General features: G+C 38.8%; 1 long non-coding RNA gene across 3 annotated transcripts in view; it reads left to right on the top strand.

The window, feature by feature from the left end:
- The window catches only part of LOC121890649, a 39,023-nt gene extending 16,599 nt beyond the window's left edge, over positions 1 to 22,424 (top strand). Inside the window, exon 4 of one of the 3 annotated variants that reach the window (XR_006093862.1) lies at positions 21,437 to 22,424. This is a non-coding gene — a long non-coding RNA (uncharacterized LOC121890649). Of the gene's footprint in view, positions 1 to 7,308; positions 8,001 to 8,151; positions 8,176 to 21,436 lie in introns of those variants that run through there. The other 2 variants (XR_006093864.1, XR_006093865.1) reach the window with 2 other exon arrangements.
- Positions 22,425 to 22,680: the final 256 nt, after the last annotated feature.

Raw genomic sequence — 22,680 nt, 5'->3', positions numbered from 1 at the left:
AGTTTGACAAAAATTCAAAATCGAATGTACATACAGAGATTTATTTACAACAGAAGTAAAAGTTGTAGACTTGACGGGTTGCTTCAATCAATATGCTTGTAGGTCAGTCAAAACTGTTACTAAAACTCCTCTCTTTTCATAATTTAATGTGGTTTGATTTCTATAATTTAGTACATTGTAGAGATGGTGACGTCACTGCTACATGTTTCAGCGACATCTAGCTGCTCTCTCCATGACTTGTATAAATATCAGCCTGCTGTTGTTTATTTATCGTTCCGACGTCTGTTATACCTCCTGCAGATGCCAGTACAACCTTTATCCTCTGTCCTATAAAACTCTGCTTTGTTGCATGGGCACCTTCAAAATGTAGGACAGAGGATAAGGCAATCTGTTTATAAGCACATGAAATTACTTGAAATAACTTTACATAATAATTACTTAAAATGCTTAGATAATAAGATAGTCGTCATTACATAATTACTTATCTAAGTAGATCGCATATAATTAATTACTTAGATAATTAGCCTACTGTGGTACAACTCAATACTATACTATAAACTATATACAACTTTGTTTCAACGTCTTACTTTTCAACATTGAATAAACTGTAGATTGCATTCAATTCAATTATAATCTGTTTTGCAATTGGATCAACATACAGTATAGCAATACTGACTGAGTCAGTGATTTATATATTCAGTGTTTTCAATGCATTGTTCAAGTTTTGATTATATGTATGCTGTGCATAACTTGCAATACTACTATCCCTATACCATATACACAACAATAAACACCTCTAAATAACTCAGTGGTAAAGCCTGAATGTGATCAAATGAGACTTTCTGGAGAGAGATTATGGCACCTTCCTGAATAAATATGAGGGAAAGCAGCTGTTACAATTTGTCTTTCATAGATGGAAAGACGTTCTTTCACAGACATAGTCAGACATCCAAACTGTTCTATCTGTAGTGTAGGAGTGTGAGCCACATTGTATGGGAACCAATACACAAACCACTGTTTTAGAGAGGGAGGAACTGCTCAGGCGACAACAGTAAAACACAAAACAAACAAAATGAAGTTCTACTCCAGGCAATTATTAAAGGCCCCATTTAATGAAAAAATGGGGTGTGGGAAAACATACTACAACAGCTAAATCCCGACTTTTTTCCCCTGTTAATTCCTGAATGTTGTTAAAACAAAATTTTAAACTGTTTAACACCAACAATAAAAAGAGACAAATACACCCTTAAAAAAGTGTCATGGGTCTTTAAAGTCTTCATTTCTTATGGCCACCACCACCCATCCTCTCCGGTGCATACTTCAGGTATTTTGTCATGGTCTCCATTACTCTCTGGGCCTCCTCAGCTGTGACAAGTGCTGGATCTCCTGCATCAGTTTCTAGTACTCCAGGTATGATTGTTCCTGCAGAGAGGGAGGAAGATTTTGGGGGAAAACAAACAATTAACAGTCATAGAATTGAATACAGGAATATGTATTTTGTAGTCATATTTCAGACCTTTAAATGAAATGTGTGAGTGAATTTTATAGTCAACCTACCTCTTGCAGTTTCTGCATGGTTGACTGTCTTCTTTGGTCCAGCAGACTCTCCTCCTTCCCATCTGCATACACACAAACACCCACACCCAAACAGAAATGCAAAATGTATGATATAAGGAATGGCAGCTCGCATGAGTACAAATGAGTCTTTTTGCTTGCACTAACTGGTCTCACAAATAACACACATGGTACCTTGATAACCAGGTTTGGCTAGCTCAGCCTGTAGTTTCTCCTTGTTGCTTTTAACAGCCTGCCGGGAGTCCTGATCCTTCTTGTAGCCACTGTCCATCTTTTTCACCTCTGCCTGCTCGGTCTTCAGCTCAGCCTGGGGATGCTACAGGGTCATTTTGGGCCTGGACAGAAAGGAGGAGGACAGAGACAAGATATATTAACTCTGTTAGAAATCTATGATAAGACTATTACAAGACCATTATAACGTCAGAGATCAAGTCTGTTAAAGGGAAACTCTTGTATTTTTCAACCTGGACCCTATTTTCCCATCATCTTTGGTCTAAGTGACTAATGGGGACAAAAATTTTTGAAACTGGTCCAGTATTGAATGAGAGCGCTTCAGCTGGCAGCTGCAAAATGGACTGTAGTGTAATCCTTGGGGGCAATTGCACCCATCAATGTACGTCCACTATAAGTGCCTGTTTTTGCTACTGACAGGCTCAGATTGTTATTATAAGTGTCTGACAATGAAAATAACCACAGGAACTAGCCACTTACCTTGTACTGACTCATTTCAGGAGTCAGTACCTATACTACAGTTGTATTTTGAGTCTCCCATGTTGTGGCTGTGGCCAAATAGGTTATGTTCCTCACCACTGACTTCACTTGAGCTGTCTGCGTGACTGTCTTCATGACTCAAACGGTCAGTGTTAGTGACTGATGACCCACCCATTGATCCAGCTAAGGACCGAAAGAAAGAACTACAGTGAGTGAGAAACAAGGAGGGGTGTGACGGTCCATGACCCAAACAATTACTGTCAAAATAGTTCAAAATAGTTGAAATAATCCACTCACTATTATTAAAATATGCACCGTTATTACTGTAGTGAAATGATACCGCATCTCCCCATCCCCCTCCCCTCTCTGTGATGGTCGGCTATTCACTCCACCTTTGAGTGAAGCCGTTCAGAACAACAATAAAAACATTTGGTTTCTGAAGTGGTCAGACAGCATGTCGTAAGAACCAGTTCTGAGAAAAAAATATAGTTAAAGTATTGCAATAAAAGTACTGGTTTGGTCCCTCTGACTGATAAATTATTATATATGACATCATTAGATTATTAATACTGAAGCATCAGTGTGTAAGCAGCATGTTACTGTTGTAGCTGCTGGAGGTGGAGCTACTTTGAACTACTTTATATATAGTTAGACCATAAATCAGCATGCCAACAGCTGCCAGCAGGTGTCCTGACTCCTTGCAAGAAAAATAAAGGTTGTTTTTCTTTTTCCACTGCAGCACAACTAAACTGTTTCAGTAAGAGTTTTGGCCAGTGAGCCATTGTTGGATGTTTACATTTTTCAAAATAAAGGACCAAAATATTATTTTCTACCTTTGTTTTTTTTGTACTGAAATCATACTGAACTGTGACCTCAAAACCGAGGTACACACCGAACTGTGAATTTTGTGTACCTTTTTTTGTACCCCTAGAAACAAGGGAACAGAATGATAGCACATGATAGCATGTGATAACACACATCTGTACTTAATTTTCTGCTATCATTCCCACCTATGATTGAAACTGCAGGTTCCTTCTTGCAAGATGTACGGTCTAGAGCATTCTTGAACTGGGCCACTCCCTTCAGCACATTACAAAGCTTGGTTCACATAAAGGGGCTGCTGCAGTTTTGGCTCGGCCACAGGCTCTCTAAGACTGCCTGCAGAGCAAACAAATTGAACCGTGTCATCCTTCAAATTGTTATTGTGGTTTAAAATTTTATACTTACAGTGAAATGTTTAAGAAAATGCTAGTGCAAGTGGTCTTGAGCTTTAGGTATCTCATTACAAGCAAGTGTTAGGTGGCATATGGCCTTGTTGTAGTATCCATATGTGATGGCATTGGGACGAGCTCCAGCTTTCTTCATTTCAACCAGGACTTGCACCACAGAGCTGCATCAGCATTCTATAACACACCTGAAAGCCAGAGAGAAGACAAAACATTGAACATTAATTAGACTTGGATTTGAACATTAACAGTTCATAAAAAGTAACATAAAATCTGTACATGAAAATGATGATAAACCTTATATCTATTAGTGATAAATAATGTGCCCATGCCTCATCCAGCACCTCCACCTCAGTGGTCCTCATCTTTAAGAGGATGTTGTACACCTGTTGCATGGCTCAGCTTTTAGACTTGGCCAGTCATACAGCTGCTGGCAGGCAGATGAACGACGGCTGTAGCAGTGACTGAACAGGCAACGGGCCCACAGCGGAGGGTTGGAATAGAAACACTTAGCCAACTTGTATGCTAGCTTGATTTCCTGTCAGATAAAGCAGACATTTAAATCAGTTTTACAGAAGATGAAGAGAGTTCATTTTTGACACAGGTTTGGGTTAGTGCAACACCCAGTCCTTACAGGCAGTAAAAGATGTGTGTATCTGGGAGAGGGTTCAGATCCGTTTTCAGCTGGTGGTTTAGGGGGCATGACGAAGACGGTGTGCTCACTCCTCTGGGACTCGTCAAGCTCCAGCAATCTCATGTCCTCAGACAACTCTCTGTCAACCTCAAGTGAGGATCACATCCAGAAAATGAAAACTATGCCTTGAGTTTTACAAAGAGCACACTCCTGCATGCATGTACTGTGTAGGCAATTTCCTGTCTGATGGCAGAAAGTAAACAAGTTCAGTGATTTTAAGATAAAAACAAAAATGAGACGAAATGAGGTTACACATTGATACGTCACTAATCTGTTTCGAGCTATCATATTTGACACAAAATTGTAAATGCATTCTAGATTTTTTTAAGAAAACCTAAATTCTACAAGTACATAGTCCATTAAAATCTTGACTGCAACTAATCACATCAAACACTTATTTGTTTTAAAACAGCCATCGTTATCTTAAAAGAAGAAAATGTGCAACATATCTATATTTGAAGCTAAAAAGAGACTAGGCAGATATATAGAAGTAGTACAGAAACATTTTTTGGCCTGGGACTGAAAGTAGGTGGGAGAACAGGTGGTGCTGGAGCTGAGCAGAAGTAAGTCAACAATACTGAACATATTCATGTTGATGGGTTGATACTTTCATAACCAGATGTTTGCAGAATGATACTACAACAGTACAGGGATATACCAGTGAAATAAAGAGATTCAGTGTGCCGTGGGTCTGTCAGAGGTCTGGTAAAGGTCTGGCAACTTTCATTCAATGGTATGTTAGGGCTAGGTGGAGGTATAGCTGGAGTCGGGGAGAGATTGGTGCTTCTCCTCTGGCTCCCTTCCTCTGGCTCACTGCCAGAGTCTGTATCACCAAAGATGTGTCTAACAAACAAAGCAAAACACCTCAAGGCCTAGTTAATAATGTGGCATGTGCAACACAAAAACTAGTTGAGACAATAGAAAATTGCACCTGCAAGCAGCTTTAAAATTTTGAAAATGGTAAAAGTCAACCAGACACGCCAAATATTCAATTAGTTGACACTATGAGTCTGCACTACGAATCCCTATGTGACTTCTAAAGTACTGCAGTCCAAAATATTTTTAATGCTTAATGCAAGACCATTGCTTACTTTACCATTTGATATTTGGTGCATATTGCTGCAACAGCAAAAGACAAAATGATTAGTCTTTCAATACCTGCTATGTGAGACCTCTGATTAAGTATCTGCCTACAGTAAATGGTCTTGTATTTTCAAATATTGTATATGTTTTACATGTCTGCAAATACCAAAATTTGGCTTAATTTTTCTTTTCCTAATTACTTCTGTTATCTGTTTGTAACTCTGAGGTATTATGGGTCAGTATGGCCCTCAGCTTTTCTCTTGCCTTTAGGTAATCACTAGAATTGAGAAAAGATAAATTATTAGTCTACCTCTCCAAACTGTGTCCAAAATCATTTACTGTTAACTATAAAGTACACTAGTGGGTCCATTTTGGTGGCAGTGGTGTTGTTTGACTATTCTAGTAAGTTATTACTAGGGCTGTCCTGATCAGGTTGGCCTTGATAGGGATTGAGTCCTTTGATAATGGGTAAATGGTAATGTTAAATTAATGTTAATTAATGTTAATTGACCTAGAAACAGACATTTATACATACTCAGTAAGCAAATCATTAATCATTTAATACTGGATAGTTCCATTAGTTATGGAATCAGTAAATTTCCGTGCATAATTTAGTTAAATTAGGTCTCTAAATTGATCCTTACCAGATCTTGAGAGGACTTGAACATTGTACTGTTTCCAGTCTGGTCCTGGCTACTCCCCTTTTTGGACAGCTCTGTTGATGCAATCGTCACTGCAGTTTGGCCACCAAGTCACACCATATTCAAACCACAAGTCTGATATAATAATTGTCAGTCTTGGCCTCAGTAAATTTCACAACTATATATAACTGGAAAGGAAAAAAATAGAAATTAAAATTATCATTATTTCAAACCCTTGTTTTAGTGGCTATTGGCTATTATCTCCAATGGCCATTTATCTGCAATAGCCAGTGAATGTATTTACATTGAGTAATTATCTATCTTTATAGTAGTTTTTATTGTCACTGTCAGAGTCTGCCTTTCATGCTCAAATTCTGCACACACTGAGATTCACAGGAAATGATGCATTCATCTACTCCAGAAATACTGTTTGTATCTCATTGATAGAAGCCTCCCTGTTTACTGATAGCTAGCTCTCAGAGTAGTGTTACTTTATTGCTAACGCAAACGAGGGCTGTCAGCGAATATTCTAAATTCAATTACGTAATCAAAGACAACTGACATTCGATTGTGAAAATTGATTCTTTTGTGACTTGATTGTGAAAAATTGCAGCACTAGTGCGGCTGTCTGCCTCATGAGTTCTTGTGTGGGCCTGGGTCACTGCACTGAATGCACTGCATGACGGACAGGAGTCACACAACGTCACTTTGATTGATTGAAAATGAAATGTAGGTCGAGCTGAAACAAGCGAATAGTTTAACACATCCATTTGGTAATGATGGTAGAGAGTTCACAACCCAACTCAGCCGCAGATAGAGTGATTTGCAGTCCGAGCAATCTGAGGGCGTTTTCACACCAGTTTGCTTTGGTCTGTATCAGTGGATGAGTTGCTACTTTGTAGCATTTTCCCTTTGGTTCAGTTTGGTTTCACACAGCAATATTTCAAGGAAACCATGTATCAACATAGCCATGTGGAAATTGTCACTCTGTTCATTGGTCAGAAATCTCATGGAGTTGGCGGATGGAGAAAGAAGAGTTTGTTTTTCAGAAATGGCAGATGGGCTACTACAACATTCATAAAGGACTTGATTTTCCTTCTCGTCTTTGTAAAACAGAAAAAAAAACAAAATATATGAACAGTAGCACTAAGGAATACAAAGTTGTACTTATTCCACACAAGAGTCTGGATTAAGCAAGTAAAATGGTCTTTGAACATATTTTCTATCAGCAATAAGGTGGACTACTGTTATTATTGAAATAAACAGCGTCTCTCTCTCTCCTCACTGCTTTCCACACCTCCGTAGTGCTGAAAAATGCACAGCAGCGGCTTCTTTCAACTGTTTTTTATTATTAGTAATCATATTCTTATCTATCTAGGTTGGATCGTGATCATACCACAAACTAACTGTACAAGAGTTCGTTTGTAACCAGACCAAGACCACCTCTTCAACAAGGTCTCTGTCCAGTTGTTACAAAGTACTTTGCAATTATCAAGATCATCAAGATAATCAAGATAAACAACTGTTGTGTGGAAAACTGCCCCGTGTGTGCAGCGTGAGATCACTCTGTCTTACCAACCATTCATATCTCTGGCTTGTTGGTTTAGTAACCTATGTTTGATCAATCAAGTTGTCTGAAGTGTGACTATTAGTTTGCTCTAAGCCATAGTCAAAGTCTATCTTTGTGAAACCAACCCCAAATGGCTAGCAGCAACAAGACAAAAGGTGGGGCAAATGAAAAAGAATGAGCTATGTGGGTTGTACCTCTACCAGCCATCTCAGTGTACTGATATCATGAACCTCATCCTAGTTTTACATAACTTAATCTGTAAAATTTCAGTTCATTACTGAGAACCATCAACCTCCAGACAAACAAATGTTTCCCTTCAGCTCCTGACAAACATTTGAGGGAAAGCACTTGATTATAAAAAGCTTAAACATGAAATTTGTTATAACAACATTGAAATTTCAAAATACTCACAATTGTACACTGATCAACTCTACTTAAGCTCATTAAGATGACATGTATAGTTTATGAATTATGTAATACAATGTTCACGGAGGTGCATTCAGTCCTATTGTATTTATATCTCAGCACCTGAACACAGTACAAACTGTGTTGAAAATGCTCAGTATTGCACACTGATCAACTGTACTTAAGCTTAAGATGTCATGTACATTAAGTTTATGAGTTACATAATGCATGAATCACCACACTCAGGTTACCGCTGTGAAATTAGTGGCCATGAAGTTGCCAGAATGTAGCAGACCAATTCAACACAACACCAGAAACAAACCAACTACAAGTATAGTGGTGAGTAAACCTCTCTCTTAGCTAGCCACTAATAATATATTGTGTGAGTATCCGTAGCATCAGAGTGCATATGACATCTTAACGTAGAGATGGTACATGGAAAACTGTTAAAAATATGGTTGTTCAGACTACAGCGTGTCTAAGTCACATCAGTATAACATAGTGTCAGAATAAATCACGGAGAAAAAGAGAAGACAAGCCACCGTCAAATTTAAGCCTACAAGGTAATCTTGCTGAAAACTGGGAATTATGGATCCAGAAGTTTGAGCTGTTTTGCACCACTAGCGGTATAGCTGAAAAGTCAGAGAGAGTGCGGTGTGCTACGGGAGAAGGCAATCAAGGTTTGCAACACATTTGTCTTCCAAGATAAAGATAAAGATAAAATTGAAGTGTTAAAGAAAAAGTTTCAGGACTACCGCAAACCTAGGAAAAACCTACAGTACATCTGATACATGTTTTTTTTTACAAAGGCTCAAGGACCAGCAGAGACCATAAATATAGATTTGAAAAACAAGGCTAAAGACTGTGAGTTTGGACAACTGCATGACTCTTTGATACATGACAGGATTGTATATGGCATGAGAGATGATCAAGTGAGAGGCAGGCTATGGAGAGAGGCAGATCTTACCTTTGAAAAGGCAATTGATGTCTGCCATGCCAGTGAGATCATGTCAAGTCAGGTAAAGTGCTCAATGAAGAATGAAGTGCACAAAATAAAAACTGAAAACTGCCAAGACACAGAGACGAAAAGAGTAGGACAAAGCCAGTACCACAGGATGATCATATGGAAACTAACTGCAACATATGTGGTTATAAACATGGATACAGAAAAAGTCCACCATTTGATCAGACATGTCAGTTATGCCAGAAAATAAATTTTGCAAAGATGTGTAAATCACAGGGCCATGCGAGGAAAATGTATGCTTTGGAACAGAGTGAGTACAACAGTGATATGTTCATTGGCAGTTGGAGTGGAACAGGTATGCATCAAAACTATTGCAATGCAGAGACGGAGGATGAAGATGAAAGATCTGATAATAAACAGGAGGAATGTGACATTTAAGCTTCACACTGGTGCAGCTTGTAATGTGATATCAGCAGAAACATTCAACTCACTGGACATCAGAGGAAAACTGCGAAAATCCACCTTCAAGCTTGTTGCATATTTCGGTCATATGTCACTGGGCAAAAGAGCACTCAGCTGTGTACAAAGGACAAAAACACAAGGTTAATTGTTCCAGCAATACTGGGCAAAACAGCATGCACAAAGCTAGGCCTGGTGAAGCGAACATATGGTGTTGAAAAAGACAATGACATTCTTAAAGATTTTGATGACTTTTTCTCTGGATTAGGATGCTTAGCAAGGAAGCACCATATCCAGACTGATCCAACTACTGCTCCAAGAAAGATTCCAGTAGCTCTCAGGGACCAAGTAGTGGAGGAGCTACGCCAAATGGAACAGATGGGAGTGATGACAAGGCAAACAGAACCGACTGAATAATATGGTGACGGTGGTCACACCAAAAAAGACTAGGATATGCATGGATCCACTCGATCTCAACCAAGCAATTAAACAGGAGCACTACCCATTGCTCAGTGTTGAAAAGGTTATTTCCCGCATACCTAATGCAAAGTACTTTTCAGTACTAGATGCCAGTCAAGGGTTCTGGCAAATCAAACCAGATGAGGAAAGTTCCAAACTATGCACTTTCAGCACACCTGTTGGGAGATATTGATTCCTGCTTTTACCCTTTGGGATTTCTTCTGCATCCGAGGTATTCCAGAGATCCGTAGCAATGATTGAAGGCCTGGGCAGGGTAGTCAACATCATTGACGATTTGCTGGTATGGGGTGACACCATTGAGGAACATGATCAATGACTGAGTAAGCCCCTGGAGAGAGCCAGAGAGTACAACTTAAAACTGAATAAAAGCAAATGCAAGGTTAGAACTACAGATAACATAGGTCATGTAGTCAGTGCTGATGGGCTAAACCCAGATTATGAAAAGGTGAGAGCCATGGTATACCTACCACCACCACAAGACAAACAGGAACTATTGAGGTTCATGAGCATGATACAGTATCTTGCCAAAATTATTCCCATCTTCAGCGCTCCAAAGCTATTAGAGAGCAACACAGCATAGCATTGGGAAGATGAGCAAAAGAAAAGTTATGACAAAATGAAGCAGTTGGTTACCAACACACAAACACTCAAGTTTAACAATGTCATAAACCTGTGACATTGTCTGTGGATGCCAGTTAGGAAGGCAAAGGAGCTGTCATACTGCAGGATGGAAGGCCTTTGGCTTATGGATCACAAGCAGTTACTGACTGTCAACGCAAATATGCTGAAATTGAAAAGGAATTACTTGGTTTACGGGTGTGAGAAGTTCCACCATTACACTGGTGGAGCATCTTCAAAAAGCCACTCCACCAAGCTCCCATGAGGCTGCCAAGGATGCTTCTCAGACTACAGAAGTACATTGCTGATGCTTTGAGCTGTGCTCACCTCAATGAACGAAAAGAAGATTTGCCAGGAGAAGAGCTGGAAGTCAACTGGGTTACACCTCAGCTACCAATCTCTGAGGAGAAGTTGAACATGTTCAGGAAAGCAACAGCAGATGATCCTGAAATGCAAATGCTAAGAGACATTACAATGAATGGATGGCCAACAGAAAGGAAAGATGTTCCAAACGAAATGCAGAAATATTGGACATTTAAAGAGGAAATCAGCTACGCATCAGGACTAATGTTCAAAACAGCGCAACTCATTGTACCAAAGTAAATGAGACAGGAATCACACCTGAGAATAGTGAAATGTAAAGAAAGAGCAAGGGACATTCTCTATTGGCTAGGCATGTCAACTCAGATAGATTGTGTCTCAGTGGGCTGTCTGTATTGAAAACAGCCTCTACATCCCCACACACTACCAAGAAGACCATGGGAGAAGATTGGTACAGATCTCTTTCACTACAATGGTGCAGAATATCTGCTGTGTGCGGACTGCTATTCAAAATATCCAGAGATCAGACGACCAGTCGAGTGTCATCACTGTAATGAAGTTGACATTCGTAAGACATGGCATTCCAGATATTGTCATTAGTGACAATGGTCCACAATATGCCAGTGGTGAGTTTAGAGTTTTTTTCAGAAAACTGGGAATTTCAACATGTTACTTCCAGCCCAGGGCATGCTCAGTCTAATGAACATGCAGAAAGAACTGTACAAACTGTCAAGAACATGCTCAAAAAGGCACAAAGCAGCAACGGTGACCTTTACATTGCTCTGCTTGAATACCACAACACACCAATTGAGGGTGTAGGGTTCTGTCCTGTGCAGCTGTTAACGGGACGTCGTCTGAAGTCCAAACTGTCAACATCCATAACACTACTGACTCCTGAGGGCAAAGAACAAGTACATGACAAGCAAAAGTACAGGCAAAAGAGCTACTATGATACACAAACGAGACAGTTGCCAGCTGACTGGCTGTGGTAGTGAAACAAGTCAACATCAGCAACCAAGATCCTTCATAGTTCACTCACTGGATGGAGGAGTTCACAGGAGGAACAGAAAGCATCTACTGAAGCCAAGCAAGAGGGAATTTCCACCTACTGATGCACAGGACATTTCCACATATACAGACATTTATACAAAAGACACTAATAGTGACACAGAATGCAAGGACACAGAGGTCACTCAAGCCACTGATACTTATGAAGGACAAGCACAGTCACAATTGTGTCACACACGGTCTGGGAGACAAGTCAAGCTTCCAGCTAGATACAAAGACTAGACATATGTACAAACTCACACAGTTTGAGGCAATGTCACACGTTAAATGTTCCAAAGTGTGAAAACTGTTTATTAGTCAATGTTTGCAAGAGAAAATACACTGCTGTTAGTATTGTAAGATACAATGTAGAGTACATTACAAGGAGGTAGGTAAGGATGTTTTTTTTTAGTTTATTTCATTGCTTTTTAACTGTGAGAGAGGCAAATGACAAGGTCTTATGACAAGGCATTATTTCAGTAATTTACAGTGTTGTAAAATCTTAAAAAGGGGGATATAATATATTGTGTTAGTATCCGTGGTGTCAGAGTGCATATGACATTGTGACGTAGAGATTGTAAAGGGAAAACTGTTGCTCAGTCTGCAGCCGTGTCCAAGCCACATTAATATAACAGCAACAATAACTAAATGAATAACCAAACAAAATATGCTCTTCAATGTTAACACTTACTGCAGTGCATTACACCGTGCAGGAGGTTGCAGTATTTGTCACCCAGGACACTGAATTTTAGTCACAATTACACATATTTCTAACTTATTACACAGTGATCAGACAATGAATTACAATTAACTTAAGATAAAAATTTAACTTCTTTAGAAGGCTTTGATTAACTTATAAGACTTATAAGACCAATAAGACTCAAATGTTAACTTAACTATAGCCTGTCATGCCTAATGTAATGTATGTACTGTAATGATGAAAAAAAACTTAACCTACTAATCCATGGCACTCTGGGGGAGAGATTTTCCTGTTGTGCGGTAAAAACAAGGCTGACTGAACTTGAAATAAAGACAGGTTGTCCTGTCAAATGGCACTATTTCACACTAATGTTAGCAGTTAACAGTTTTACAGCTTTAACATTACCTTCTACATTCTTGTGAGCAGCTAACATAATGTTAACAGATAGTAAGATGCGGATAAAAATGGAATTGTGGATAACATTTGTTGTAAGATCTCTAATATCAAACACGGAGTTGGTTATTAATTATTAATGCTAGCTAATGTAAACTTAGCAGATGCCTATTTGATGGTGTTAGCAAGCTTAAATTAGCCTGTTTTTTAAAAAGTGCTTACATGACGTACAACAAGGCAAAAAATGCTAACAATAAATGCTTTGAGCCACTTGGCATTTTCAAATGCATTTTCTCCATATCAATATACCTACCCTTGCTGGATTCTTCTATATATTACAGTATGATGGAACATTGAATAAAACCTTAGAAAAGCCAACAAACTTTTTAAAAGATCCTTAATAGACTCTGTATATTACCACCGTGAAGTCCTCTTGCCCTCTCGCCTTTTCTGCCACAAGAGCACTATGCAGATACAATGCAGATGGTCATGCAAAACGACACAAGAAGACCAACTACTAAGGTCACATGATTTCCTGTCAACTGCGGAGGCGGAGATCCAAGATGTCTGCCTCCGTGTCCGCCATTTTGTCTGCTTCCAGGTCCCAAATTAATTAAAATGAGGTAACCAAGACTGATAAAAACTACTAAGTGTCTCAAAATGATCAAATTATTGTACATTATGAGGCTTTTGTCATTATTGATTGTAAATCATACAGAGGGCAAAATTATTGTACAAATACGATAATTATCATACATCTGGTAACCCTGCCCCTACACTTTATGTTGTTGCAATGTATAGGTGTTAATCACACAATAATATGTTCAGATGCTCAATAGACAATGCTTCAAAATGGAGCACGATCAACTGTAGATGTCGTGATCTTGTGCAGATGTTGTGGCGACGTATACATATATAAGTATGTGCTAGAAACATATTGCTGGCTGAATTATGTATTATTATGATAATCTTTGACCAACCTTAACCAAAGTGCTTTTGTTGCCTAAACCTAACCACACACAGGACTCAGGATGCAAATTGCTGGTGGTGTCAGAGTCCTGCTTCTTGTTCATCCACCCTGACCTCCTCCCTCCAACTTCAGAGCAATATATTAATGTAGTGCTTCATTCATTTGAAACAACAAACATAACCCAGGCAGCGATTAATGTTTCCTACCACAACGTAATTGGGAAAACAATTTAGTTGTATCTATGACGTAATTTCTAGGAGACAGGGTTTTAGATGGCTTTTTCTACGTGAATCAATTCCAGTTGAGTGTATTTGTGCTATATACTTGCGTTTCCTTTTTATGTCTTTTTGTTGTGATTGGTATGTATAGGCAGGGGTGTTTGTTGCTTTGTTGAATGGATGAATGTGGTTAATAATGGGTATAGAGGGTTTTTTTTTCTTCTTTTGTGTGGGAGCTGTGCTGTATGTTGAAAGTGTGTAAATAAAATATAAGTGTATCTGCTGTATGTCCCTTTTGAGGATGTAGTGCTTCAGATAACATCAATGACCACTTCTGGTGAGGCGAAAGGATACAAAAGCTGTAAGTTATAGTATATATTCAATTGCACAAATGTGGACGGACAATTGACCTTGCCTTTATTATAAGAGTAAAGCAATAGCAGAGAAGTCAGAATGTCGTCTGTTAGAATGAACTGGAGGCTTTTTCCTTTCTACATCAGAGAAGTGGCACTCACTTGATCCATCTCAAAGAAACTGGCTGTCCATCCAGTGCTGCTCGGTTTCAAATAAGATAGTTTCCTCCCCTGGTTGCTCTGCACACACTGATGTGCAAGTTCCACTTTTCATTGCGTGATTTGGCTACAGTCCCAAGAAGCATTGTTTGAAATGTGTGTCTGTTTGGGTGGAGCCCTAAAGGTAGCAGCTCAGAGAGAGAGATTCACTGTGAAGTTCAGTCATCAGAGAATGGATGGATGTGAGGAGACAGCTGGAGTGATGCAAGCACACACACACATTTCCACACACAGAAGGGTCCTTAGGGGTTGTATGCACTGTGCCAGGTAGGACAGACACACACATGCGCACTCTATACACACACACACACACACACACACATCCACAAACAAGGCCCCTCAGGCTGACATATAGAGCCAGGGCTAGTTCAGCTGGGGATGAGGTGGACTGAGCTGAGCCAAGGAATACAAGGGCAGACAGACAGTCCATTATAGTTTGTAGCAAAACATAGAACCAATTATGCTAATCAGCCAAGGTATGGTGATATTCATCTACATTTAGTGGATATAAGACCCACATGCATGGATGCATACATAGATTAGAATCATACACTTTTCACTCATCCATTAATTCAATTAATTTTCTACATCAGGTTATTGCTGTTCAGGCTCACAGGGGCATTGGGCGTAAGCATCACACAGTTTTGCAAATCAAAAAATTGTCTTGCAAGAATTTATCTATTAACTTATTTAAATTGAGATTTACATTTGCATTGCAGCTGAAAATACCATTGCATTACACATAAAATAAAATTAAAACTCTTCTACTAGTTTCTCACAACACATGGTGTGTTAGGCAGAAATGGATTTAAATATTGGAGCAAAGCTGTTGATATTTGGTCTGCTCAGGTATCCACCTCTGTCATGACTATCCAAACAAGATAGAGCCAGTGGTTTCCCTTTCTTCCTAGTTCAAATGAATGATATCCAATAAGCTTGATCTATTCCAGGGAGCATTTAACCAATGGACCCCTTTCTTCCTTTTCCAAACAAAATATCCACATAGCCCTTTGCTCTCAGAATTCACATATTTGTAGATTAGGTTAAAGGACCACTGTGTAAGATTTAGGGGGATTCATGTTGCACCACCATTTGTCTACAGTAGCCCAGTACAGACAAACCAAACACTGGCTCTAGAGAGGGCCTTTTGTGTTTTTCACAAGTTTCGCAGCCACCGTAGTTTCTCCTACATGCTTGAAAGGGGAGGGGGAGGGGTATTCAGTTGGTTTCAATTTGCAACCTCACTGCTAGATGCCACTAAATCCTACACACTGGTCCTTGAACCCAGGACATGCTGATGTAGGACACATCTCTTAACACCCATACCATACCTGACATACCATGATGCCAGTAATTATAGCAAGTTTATTTTTTATTGTTTATTTGGATACCCTTTAGTTGTAACTAAGGTAACAGCTACTCTTCCTGGGATCCATGTTAAGAACATAAATGTATACACATGCTTTCACATACATGCATACATAAAAACAATTACATCACTAACCCCGCCTCCCCACCCCACCCCAATTAAAACAGTATAAACATTACAAAACCAAATACAATTTCAACAAAACCATGTGAAACTTTATACATCATCTAGACTTTATACATCTCTCTATACTCTTATACACTCTCTATATGTTTACATATATATGCATACACACACGCACACACACACACTTATTTACACAAGCATAAATACATACACACATATGCATACATACTAACATTAGTGTATATGACCACGCTTATCAAATGCTTTGAGCGACATATCTGACGAAATCAAAGAGAGAGAAATTTACTGATTAGACAGTCCTATGGGTCGTTCTGGAGTGCATTACTGCAGCCGCTAGATGGTGTAAACGCAACTATCGGTTGTTTTTTGCTGGCTGAATTTCAGACGTATACTGTGAATTAATTATGAGGATGTGTTGCTTCCTCTCATTGAACAGCTGAGTGCAAGACATGCTACTCTATTCTGCACTAACTGAAGCTTGTACAGCTCTTTATTTGCTATGCTTGACCAGATTGCTGGGCAGTAGTCAAGATGAGACAATACCAAGGCTTGTATAACCTGCAAGGTGGTACTTGTCAGGAAAAAGGAGAATCTTCTTAAAATAGATATTCGTCTACCCATTTTTCCAATTATTTTGTCTGTGTGATTCTGCCAAGATAGTTGCCCATCAAGGGTGACCCCTAGAAGTTTAGCCTCAGTGACCTGCTCTATACAGCTGGCCTTGATGGAGATGCACAATTGATTCTCTCGCCTTAGTGCATGGTTTGAGCCAAAAACAATACCTTTAGCCTCTAACACATTCAGAACTAGATTGTTTTTGGTTGCTCAGTCCAAAATCAATTTCATTTCATTTTCAAAGAGAGCATTAACTCATCCACACTGTTTGATGATATATACACTTTGGAATCATCAGCAAACATAGCTAAACTAGCTTTAGTCAAAACAAGTGGCATATCGTTGGTAAAAACAGAGAATCAAACCTCCCTAACCATCTCTGTGCATTAGTGGACATGGCAAATGATGTTTTGCTTGCTTGATTTTTTTTTTTCAACATCTCACAGAATTGCTTCGCTTCCAAACTTGCCAAAACCAACAACCCACAGTCAGCTCAGCCATACCCGCCACAGCATTTTCAGACCCTGACTACTGCACATGTGGACATTATGAGGCTAGAAAACACTTTTCTTCAAAGGGAGAATGAGAAAGTAGGATACAGCAGAAAACACTTATTTATGTATGGAAAAACACTAGAAACCCTTCCTCCTCACCATAAGCAAAAGACACTAGAGGCTACAAAACACACCTCTGGATATTGTGACCTAAAGATTTTTATAACATCATTTGACAATCTAGCAGCAAAAATAAATAACATTTTAACATATATATTTGAATAGGTTATGTTTAAAAGTACTGACTTCTCTTTTCTGCATGAACAACGGAGGAAACACACACAAACAATTCACAAGTCTCTCCTCACCATGACATCCGACTCAAAAACTAGGGCAGTGTGTGTGTTGACAAAAACATCTCATGTCAAGGTCCATTTAGCAGCTGTTCTGGAGCTTTAGGCCCTATTACAGTACACAATCCTCATCAGCAGATAGAGTTTTCCTATTTCTCACTGAATTGAAAAGTTCAAATTTCCATTTTTGTCTTAGAAGTGGAGATTGAGAGTTAATTTTTAACCTTGGAAAAAATATCACCTTAAGGTCCATTTAGTCATGTTCTTGAGATTTGGATTCTGTATATCACATGATGTTAATCAGTAGATGGGACCTGTCCACGTGTTACAGAATTGCAGATGTTCAAATTTCTTATAATTTCCCTCTTAATAATTAACTATATATAATAATATAATTTCAAGCACTTTTAGGATGTCTCATCAGTGTTAATTGAAAAGTTATTAGTTTGTGTATTCTTATCTCAATTTTGCTTGCTCGCTCTATGTTAATATATATACACAAATTCGATGCTACTGCTGTTTAAGTTTGGCCCTATTTGTTCATTTATGTAATTATTTTGCAATTATGCCTTTATTTACAGCAGTATATTGCTTCCACCATCACAAAAAAAATATTGCTCAGTTTCTTAATGTAACAAGAAAATGTTTCTCATTTCAATCAGAAAATGTTTCTCCTTTATTACATTTGTGATTATGTTTGTTAGTTTTCTTATAATAGTAGGTGCCTTTTACTCTTCATAACTTCAATAATATAACGAATTGTTTTTCTCATTATTAGAAAAGGAATACCGAGAACACTTTCTTGTTATGTCAAGAAAATGTGCAAATATTGTTTTTGTCATGGTGGCAGCAATATGTTGCTGTATTTATTAGATAGTTGAGATACAGACAGAAAACGTGGGAGAGAGAAAGGGGTTTGTAAAAATAAACTTGACTAATAAAATTGTGAGACCAGAAATTCTGATTTTTGAGTAGCTTCTTAGGCTTCAAACTTCCAAGGAAAATACTCACTCTTTTTGTATGACATCAGAGTAGCCACAATTAGGGCTGGGCAGTTAATTGAGAAGTAAACAAAACTGACATTAAGTAAATGACCTAATTTCAGTCTTACTGCTTCTGAAGGAGAATAATTTTTCCACTCTATACACTGAATCATTTCTCACCTGCATGTCCCTCAGAGTTCAGTCCGGGGATAAGTTATATTGTCAGTTTTTAAGGCTTTATACACATTTCCTTACAAATGTTGTATTATTTGGCTATAAAACTATCTAAAACTGTTGTAAATAGCTTAATGCATGTTCAATCTCATTCAAGCACTTAGTTAAAGATCCTGGCATGACTTTGACCCTGAATTCTCCTTTATAGAAATCACATTTACAATATAAGTTTCCAGGGCATCGTTCTTCCATCTCTGTAATAAGCTGCCAAGTTAAGAAACATATTAACATTAGGCTATACTAAAAACTGGAGCAACACACACTGGTACACACAAGCTTTCGCTCATATCACAACATTTGTGAACTACTCTTCTTTCGTGTTTTCAGCTCGCTTTTCATCTTTATTCATGACCTCTGTTCTTTGTGAAGCACTTAGTGAAAAACCTGTGTGTTAAGAGCACTTTATGAATAAATTTCACTCTAGTTAACAAGCACATATGCTCTTTCAAACAGCACTAACCTTTTTGTCTTTCTGTTCTCCCTCCATATATACCTTGTTAGAAAGGCTGTGGCAAGGGACCAGAACTAATACAATGAAGACATCACCCCGGTTACCCTCATTGCCATTACTCCTTTCTGCAGGAATTTCTCTTTATTCTCTTGAGAAATTAATCAATAACCTTGTGAGATTCAGCTGTAGCTGGAAGATAACATTTTGATCTTTTGTAGTTTTGTTAAAATGCACACAAACATGGAGCATTAGGTTTTGTATGATGCCAGATAAATCACTTAATCACGGGTCGGAGGTATCATTAAATTGCTAAACAGCTGAAATTCTCCTGATGCACAGCAACGTTTTTGTCAAACGGTCAAAGAGGTGATGTGATATCAGGGAAATTAATCCCTCGCTAGAGTTAAAAATTAGAAAATGGAATTCTAAATGCTAATGAAAACTGCAACTGGGTTAGTGCTTTCTTACATTAATGACCTTTCTTATCATTAGATAATCATCCATTTTTCACAGTATTCAAATCAAGATTAAACTCATGTATGCAGATTATATTGTAATTTGGTTGATATGTGATAGGTGAGGCCTAAAGTTCCTCTTACATCAGCACCCAATTTGCTATAAAGACACTCATCGTGTTTTGTTCATATGGGAGTTGGGGTGCCTTAATGCTCCCACATCACTTTAAAAACACTTTAAGTTGTGAAAAAGTGTAGTGTATATTCTCCATTTCCAGCCCAGAGGGGGCAGTGTGTCGCTGTGTGGGGGATGTTGGGGCCCCAGGTCAGGGGGAAACTGCAACATTTATCCCCCCTTACATCACCTCTCCTCCTGACAAAGTGCACCGAGCGCTTCAGGGGCATACTAATTCGCCTGATGTGTATTAGCTCCCCATATCTGCCATTCAACTTAATGACAGTAATTTGGCAGAAAGGTGAAAACAATCTAGACTCAATCGCAGACATCCAGTCAGCACAGGGGTTGATTTTTAGCTCAAGATCCCTGCTTGCAAAGACAATGGGTGATGCCCGAATACTATGCTCACAGATGACATATACTGTACACGTAGAGGCTGAAACACATTATATATTTATATATATGACAGAAATATTTGAATTGGCCTCAGGTCTTGCTTATTATATAAATTTAAAAAAAAAAATCTCACATATGCATACTTGTATGAGCACCAATTCAGGCTGTTAGATATTTATATATCTGTTGGCGTGCTATTTAATTCGAGGCTAAACGTATTCTATAATTCATACACAACACAATTTGCAATGAGTGTTGTCAGTCATAGCTCCAGGGGGTTTGATCTCTCTGTCACAAAAGCAGATGCACAATTTTTGAGACAAGAGAAACTTCTCCCCCCCCCCCCCCCCCACAGTCTCTATGTGAACCAGTGTCTTATCCGGCATTTCAATTTCAAACATGTTTGTTTCTAGTGCAGATTCTAATTCCCACACATCATTGATATTCACTCTTGAAAGCAAATAGTTCAAGGAAGCATTTGGGGTCCACAGAGAAATGCCTTACTTACTGAATACCCTTCATTTTCAAGAGGTGGCATCTGACTCACAAAAATGCCCTGTCACCAGTCGCTCCATGAGCCCATATGCCTCTCTTAGACTTTTTGTCATGCTTGCAGTAGGGGCTATTACAAACCTGATTTATTCGGCATGCTGCTGTGAGCACACCCATCTGTGAGCTGCCAGTAAAACTAATTCGTGCAAAGGATCAATTTCCATCTGATGTTTCTATTTGTCTGTATTCCTGCACGAGAATAAGTGTTGCAAGAAATGTGAAATGAGATCTCATTTTCCGCATGGATCCATCATATGCTACATGCATTGGCATGATATAATATCATTATTGTACATCAGCCACCCAAGTTTAGCTATGTCTCTCTACAGAAATACAAATTCCATCTTCTGCTTCACTGCATAGTGACATCTTTTCAGGATTTTTCTAAATGAAATATTCATTGTGTTGTATAAGCAGATATTTATGCATGTGCAACAGAGAAACAGACACTTAACTGTATATGACAAGTTCCATTTGCTACTATCTTAGTGTATTAGCATTCTTCAAATGCGGGCTATATTTTTGCTTTTGTCTTTTTGTCTCTCTCCTCTCTCTTCTCCAGTGCCAACTTGAAACTCTGAGCCCACATGCAATACTGCGAAAAACTAAAACCAAGTTGTCTGTTTTATTTTCACTCTTGAAAACATGACAGATGAAAAATAGAGAGAGAGAGAAAACATTCTAGGCAGCGGTGACAGCTTTGAAACTTTGGAGAGCCCATTGCAACCAATCTTGGCTTCACAGGCAGTGGTGCACTGTGGGAAGTCTGGGTGGCACACTGTTGTGTTTCAGGAGGAAAGAGGGAGAATGAAGGAAAATGGCAGCAAATGAAGTTGGCGGGCCGTGGAGTATTGTTCCCTCCTGCTTGCAGTAATGAACAGGCCTTTGGAACAGACTGGGAAAATTGGTCCCTGGTGAGCCCTGAGCCTTCTCTTTCTCATCAGGTGTGTTCCCCACACGTGGAAAGACACACATACCTGTGGACACACATACATGAAGATTGCTTGCATGCACAGTAGACAGCTGTATTGACACACTGTACTCAGTAGAGGTGGTCCCCTTTCATCCCCTTTTGTGTGTGGATTGGGAATGTCCAGCGCATCTTCACATTCAATTACAATGCCCTAATACTAGTCTTGTCATTGCAGCAGATGGAGATGAATGATGGTACACAAGATCAGCTATTAGGTCCAAGGCTTAAATCTAACCTCCCATAATATGCCTGGCTCTTACCTCCTTCATTTGTGCACAACACATATAAACATCTGTGTTTATTGACCAGAACTACTTGCTGTGTCTGAAGCTTTCTTTTTAATGCTTATTCATGAATAATAATAATAGGAAAATCTTAAGTTCAAGACCTGCTGTTCAAGGTTTGAGCCCTACATTCCAAACAGGTCATTAGAGACCATTGAAGAAATGATACAGACTTAGGACTCCCATGGTGTGCTAGCTCAATAAAAGGATAAATGGATGCTTTGGAGGGGATGTCAATAGTTAATGTTTGTTTTGTTAACCACTTTTAATAAAATGTTACCTAATCTAGGAAATTCTGTCTTTTTTAGCCTTTACAAAACCTAAAACACAAGAGCACACATGTGAGGAATTAAAAAGTGTGTATATCTGCTCTTCTCTAAGTGGCAAACATTGCCCCTGCACTGGCTTCCTACCTAAAGTAGAAAACAAGAGTTATTTCCAAAGGGGCATGTCATTGGCTAATTTTATTATTTTGTAGGGTTACATGCTACTTTAGAAAAAATACCTGTTCAGGACTGAAATGTCCATGACAAGTCCTGCTCTGGTTTG

This window comes from Thunnus maccoyii, chromosome 23, assembly GCF_910596095.1.
Source record: "Thunnus maccoyii chromosome 23, fThuMac1.1, whole genome shotgun sequence".
NCBI classification, from domain to species: Eukaryota; Metazoa; Chordata; class Actinopteri; order Scombriformes; family Scombridae; genus Thunnus; species Thunnus maccoyii.
The sequence above is the reverse complement of the archived record's forward strand: the minus strand, read 5'-3'. Positions and strand labels throughout refer to the sequence as shown.